The following is a 6,928-nucleotide window of genomic DNA, read 5'->3' as shown; positions in this document are numbered from 1 at the left end:
CTCGGAATACCACAGACAAGGTTTAGACTTTCCGGATTCTCTTGAATGCTGCCATCAATCTAGCTTATACCACGAAGATTTTGATTAAGAGATCTAAGAGATATTCATTCATTCTATGGTGGAACGTAAGTGGTTGTCAGGCACGCATTCATAGAGGAATGATGATGATTGTCACGTTCATCACATTCATATTGAAGTGCGAATGGATATCTTAGATAGGAACACACATGTTTGAATAGAAAATAGAAATACTTGCATTAATTCATCAGGACACAGCAGAGCTCCTCACTCCCAACAATGGAGTTAGAGACTCATTGATGAGCGGATATTTTATACGCTTTTTGGGGTTAATTTCATATAGTTTTGAGTATGTTCTAGTTAGTTTTTAGTCTATTTTCATTAGTTTTTAGGAAAAATTCATATTTCTGGACTTTACTATGAGTTGTGTGTTTTTCTGTAATTTCAGGTATTTTTCTGGCTGAAATTGAGGGAGCTGAGCAAAAATCTGATTCAGGCTGAAAAAGGACTGCTGATGCTGTTGGATTCTGACCTCCCTGCACTCAAAGTGGATTTTCTGGAGCTACAGAACTCGAAATGGCATGATTCCAATTGCGTTGGAAAGTAGACATCCAGGGCTTTCCAACAATATATAATAGTCCATACTTTGCATAAGGATAGATGACGTAAACTGGCGTTCAACGCCAGTTCTCTGTCCAATTCTGGCGTTCAGCGCCAGAAAAGGATCAAAAGCTGGAGTTGAACGCCCAAACTGGCACAAAAACTGGCGTTCAACTCCACAAATGGCCTCTTCACGTGACTCACTTAAATCTCAGCCCCAGCACACACCAAGTGGGCCCCAGAAGTGGATCTCTGCATCATCCATCATAGTCTACTCATTTTTTTGTAAACCTAGGCTACTAGTTTAGTATTTAAACAACCTTTAGAGACTTATTTTGTATCTCATGACATTTTTAGATCTAAACTTTATATTCTCTGACGGCATGAGTCTCTAAACCCCATTGTTGGGGGTGAGGAGCTCTGCTGTGTCTCGATGAATTAATGCAAGTATTTCTGTTTTCCATTCAAACACGCTTGTTCCTATCTAAGATGTTCATTCGCGCTTAACTGTGATGAAGGTGATGATCCGTGACATTCATCACCTTCCTCAAACCATGAACGTGTGCCTGACAACCACCTCCGCTCTATATCCGACTGAATGAGTATCTTTTGGATTCTTTAATCAGAATCTCCGTGGTATAAGCTAGAACTGATGGCGGCATTCATGAGAATCCGGAAAGTCTAAACCTTGTCTGTGGTATTCCGAGTAGGATTCAAGGATTGAATGACTGTGACGAGCTTCAAACTCCTGAAGGCTGGGCGTTAGTGACAGACGCAAAAGGATAGTAAATCCTATTCCAACCGGATCGAGAACCAACCGGTGATTAGCCGTGCTGTGACAGAGCGCGTGAGCGTAGTTTTCACTGGAAGGAAGGAAGGTAGCCATTGACAACGGTGATCTACCAACACACAGCTTGCCATAGGAGGACGTGCGTGCGTGAACAAGAAGACAGAGGAAAGCAGAGATTCAGAAGACAAAGCATCTCCAAAACTCCAACATATTCTCCATTACTGCATAACAAGTAACCTTTGATCCATGCTCTATTGTTTATTTACAATTCAACTGATAAACATAATTGACTTCCTGACTAAGATTTACAAGATAACCATAGATTGCTTCAAACCAACAATCTCCGTGGGATTCGACCCTTACTCACGTAAGGTATTACTTGGACGACCAAGTGCACTTGCTGGTCAGTGGTACGAGTTGTGAAAAGTGTGATTCACAATTCGTGCACCACTCATGCCGTCAGAGATTACAAAGTTTAGATCTAAAAATGTCATGAGATACAAAATAAATCTCTAAAAGTTGTTTAAATACTAAACTAGTAACCTAGGTTTACAGAAAATGAGTAAACTATGATAGATGGTGCAGAAATCAACTTCTGGGGCCCACTTGGTGTGTGCTGGGGCTGAGACTTAAGCTAATCACGTGCATAGGGCTGTTTTGGGCGTTCAACGCCAGCTTTGGATCCTTTTCTGGCGTTGAACTCCAACTTGTAACTTGTTTCTGGCGCTGGACGCCAGACAGCAGCATGGAACTGTCGTTGAACACCAGTTTACGTCATCTATCCTTGAGCAAAGTATGGACTATTATATATTTCTGGAAAGCCCTGGATGTCTACTTTCCAACGCAATTGGAAGCGCGCCATTTGGAGTTCGGTAGCTCCAGAAAATCCACTTTGAGTGTAGGGAGGTCAGAATCCAACAGCATCAGCAGTCCTTTTTCAGCCTAAATCAGATTTTTGCTCAGCTCCCTCAATTTCAGCCAGAAAATACCTGAAATCACAGAAAAACACACAAACTCATAGTAAAGTCTAGAAATATAAATTTTGCCTAGAAACTAATGAAAACAAACTAAAAGCTAACTAAAACATACTAAAATCTATATGAAATTACCCCCAAAAAGTGTATAAAATATCCGCTCATCACAACACCAAACTTAAACTGTTGCTTGTCCTCAAGAAACTAGATAAATAAAATAGAATACAAATAATTTTAAGAAGCAATAATATCTCAGAGTTTTTGAGTGAAGCTCAGATTCCAATTAGATGAGCGGGATTAGTAGCTTTTTGCTTCTGAACAGTTTTGGCATCTCACTTTATCCATTGAAGCTCAGAGTGATTGGCATCTATAGGAACTCAGAATGCAGATAGTGATATTGATTCTCCTAGTTCAGTATGTTGATCCTTGAACACAGCTACTTTATGAGTCTTGGCTGTGGCCCTAAGCACTTTGTTTTCCAGTATTACCACCAGATACATAAATGCCACAAACACATAATTGGGTGAACCTTTTTAGATTGTGACTCAGCTTTGCTAAAGTCCCCAATTAGAGGTGTCCAGGATTCTTAAGCACACTCTTCTTTTTGCTTTGTACCTTGACTTTAACCGCTCAGTCTCAAGTTTTCACTTGACACCTTCACGCCACAAGCATATGGTTAGGAACAGCTTGGTTTAGCCGCTTAGGCCAGGATTTTATTCCTTTAGGCCCTCCTATCCACTGATGCTCAAAGCCTTGGGATCCTTTTTATTTACCCTTGCCTTTTGGTTTTAAGAGTTATTGGCTTTTTCTGCTTTTTTTTTCTGCAAGCTTTGTTCTTTGCTGCTTTTTCTTGCTTCAAGAATCATTTTTATGATTTTTCAGATTATCAATAACATGTCTCATGTTCATTATTCTTTCAAGAGCCAACATATTTAACAGTTTTAAACATCAAATTCAAAAGACATATGCACTGTTCAAGCATTCATTCAGAAGACAGAAAGCATTGCCACCACATATAAATAATTAGAATTTATCTTATTAAAAACTCGAAAAAATATTGCCTCTTATTCTAAAGAAATTCTTCTATTTTATTCATGTTTAATGATGATGATAAAATTAACTTATAGCTTAATTGGGGATAAAATCAAAAATATAGATACTAATTACTAATAAAAACAGTTATCACAGAGTTAAGGCTAAGATTGGAATTTAACAACCTTTGTTCTGGGAAGTGGATGTTCCTCTAATCTACGGGGTGCTTGGTCCTTCAAGAGATAATTTCTGACGCTTCGATTCCCTTAAATCACGCCCTTGCTCCTCCTGTTCTTTAAGCAAATAGCAAAGAATGCTACTTTGTTCCTTCTGTTCTTTCTGTATTTGTTCCATAGCTTCTTGCATCTTGGTAATAGATGTTTCAAGATACTCCCAGTATTCAGATTGAGGGATTTCTGGGAGAATTTCCTGTGTTCTCTTCTTGATGGGGTCATCCTGTGCTTGTTGTTTTTCCATTGATGCTTTGGTGATTGGCCGCTCAACTGAGATATACTCAGTTATTCCCATCCTTACTCTAGCGTCCTTGCAGAGCATAAAAATCAGGCTTGGGTAAGCCAGCCTGGCATCTTTGGAATTTTTGTTTGCAATTTTGTAGAATTCAGTTGAAATCAGTTGATGAACTTCCACTTCTTTTTCCATCATGATGCAATGGATCATCACTGCTCTTCTAATAGTGACTTCAGAACGGTTGCTAGTGGACAGCAGAGAATGCCCAATGAAGTCCAGCCATCCTCTGGCGATTGGTTTGAGATCTTCTCTTTTGAGTTGAATTGGGACACCCTTCGTGCTAGTGGTCCACCTGGCTCCAGGGATACATATATCCTCTAGAATCTTATTCAGGCCCTTGTCTATTCTCATCATTCTCCTATTAAAGGAGTTTGGATCATCTTTCAGCTGAGGCAGCTTTAAGATCTCCCTGATCTTGTCAGGGTGGGTATGAACAATCTTTTCTCTGACCAAGGTTCGATAGTCATAGATAGCAGATCCAGATAGTCTTTGCCTGTCTGTATGCCACATATTAGCATAGAACTCCTGGACCATATTCCTTCCCACTTTTGTTTCAGGATTAGCTAGGATCTCCCAGTTCCTGATTCAAATTTGCTCCTGGATCTCCGGATATTCGTCTTCTTTCAGATCGAATCTAACTTCCGGGATCACTGATCGTAGATCCATTATTTTGTAATAATGGTCTGAATGTTCTTTAGTTAAGAACTTCCCTTGGTTTCAAAGTGGTTTTGGAACACTTTCTTTCTTGCCTCTTGGAGTGGGTTGTTTTCCTTTAGGAGCCATGATCTTAGTGATCATGGATAAGCACACCAAACTTAGAGGTTTGCTTGTCCTCAAGCAAAAAGAAAAGAAAGGAGAGGGAAAGAAGGAGAGCTAGGTGCAATGGTGGATGGGAGGGGAGGGAGGCCGAATAGGTTTTTAAAAGGAAGGGGGGGTTTTCGAAAATAGGGAGAAAGATAAGATAGAAGATATGATTTAAAATTAAAAAGATATGATTTAAAATTGAAAAGATATGAAAGATATTTTTAGAAAAAGATAGATTTGAATTTTTGAAAAAGATAATATGGAGATTTGAAAAAGATATTGATTAGTTGAAAAGATTTTTGAATGAAAAGAGATAGATTTGCTTTGAAAATTTTGAAAAAGAGTTGAATTGGATTAAAAAAAAGGATTTGTGCTTATGGATAAAGATACATTTAATATTTTTAAAGAAGGGTTTTTAGAAATTAGGGATTTTAGAAATCGGGGTTTGTAACATGTCTATGCAAGAAATTATGAATTGAAACATGAAAATTAAGATTAAAATGAAAAATATGAAGAAAAAATGAATTTACCTCCTCCCCACCATCCTGGCGTTTGAACGCCCAAATGCTGCCTCTCCTAGGCGTTCAACGCCCAGCTGTTGCTTCTTTCTGGCGTTGAACACCAGGAACTCCTTTGTCACTGGGCATTTTTCTGAACGCCCAAGACGCTGTAAATCTGGCGTTAAACGCCCAGAAGATGCTTCTTTCTGGCGTTTAACGCCCAGATAGCTATCCTTACTGGCGTTCAACGCCCAGTGGATGCTTCTTTTGGGCGTTGAACGCCCAAAACAGACTTTTACTGGCGTTTTCTTGCCAGTGAGCTCTTTTTCTCTATTTTGTGTGCAGAATCCTTCGTAACCCTGTGAACTTGTACAATTGACTCTTTACCTTAGTATCAGTGAACTTTATATAAACAAATAAAATCAAGAATAGGGCAAAATGCTTAGAGGAAGTGATGCCCCATGGTTGGGTTGCCTCCCAGCAAGCGCTTCTTTATTGTCTTTAGCTGGACCTTGCTGAGCTTTTAATCTAGCTTCAGCCTTGAGCACTCTTGCTCAACATTGCCTTCAAGATAGTGCTTGATTCTCTGTCCATTAACAATGAACTTCTTATCAGAATCAATATCTTGAAGCTCCACATAACCATATGGTGAGATACAAAGTTTAGATCTAAAAATGTCATGAGATACAAAATAAATCTCTAAAAGTTGTTTAAATACTAAACTAGTAACCAGGTTTACAGAAAATGAGTAAACTATGATAGATGGTGCAGAAATCCACTTCTGGGGCCCACTTGGTGTGTGCTGGGGCTGAGACTTAAGCTAATCACGTGCATAGGGCTGTTTTGGGCGTTCAACGCTAGCTTTGGATCCTTTTCTGGCGTTGAACTCCAACTTGTAACTTGTTTCTGGCGCTGGACGCTAGACAGCAGCATGGAACTGGCGTTGAATGCCCGTTTACGTCATCTATCCTTGAGCAAAGTATGGACTATTATATATTGCATGAAAGCCTTGGATGTCTACTTTCCAACTCAATTGGAAGCGCGCCATTTGGAGTTGTGTAGCTCCAGAAAATCCACTTTGAGTGCAGGGAGGTCAGAATCCAACAGCATCAGCAGTCCCTTTTCAGCCTGAATCAGATTTTTGCTCAGCTCCCTCAATTTCAGCCAGAAAATACCTGAAATCACAGAAAAATACACAAACTCATAGTAAAGTCCAGAAATATAGATTTTTCCTAGAAACTAATGAAAACAAACTAAAAACTAACTAAAACATACTAAAATCTATATGAAATTACCCCCAAAAAGCGTATAAAATATCCGCTCATCAGTTAGATGAAGAACAAAGTTATAGAAAGAAAGAATAAAAAGAGGAATAGAGTGATTAACCAAATAAACACTGAGTGACTAGAGAGTAAACACAAATCCAGTGAGGGTTCAATAGCTCATTAACATTCATCTCTGTTTGAATTTTCTAATTGTCTTGCAAGTTCATAAAATGCTTTTTCTCCCATCTCAATTGTAAAAGTGCTTATTGATTATCTAAGGCTTGGCTATATATACATATATGACTTCTTGAGAATGTGAATTAATTTAACTACCTGTAAGCTTTATATATGAGTGAATAAATTAGAATTACATGATGCATTTAGGTAGTTGCATTTAGATTAGATTGCATTGCATGA

The sequence above is a fragment of the Arachis ipaensis genome, chromosome B5 (genome assembly GCF_059453495.1).
Source record: "Arachis ipaensis isolate K30076 ecotype BB chromosome B5, ASM5945349v1, whole genome shotgun sequence".
Classification (NCBI taxonomy): Eukaryota; Viridiplantae; Streptophyta; class Magnoliopsida; order Fabales; family Fabaceae; genus Arachis; species Arachis ipaensis.
Note: the sequence above shows the minus strand (reverse complement) of the source record.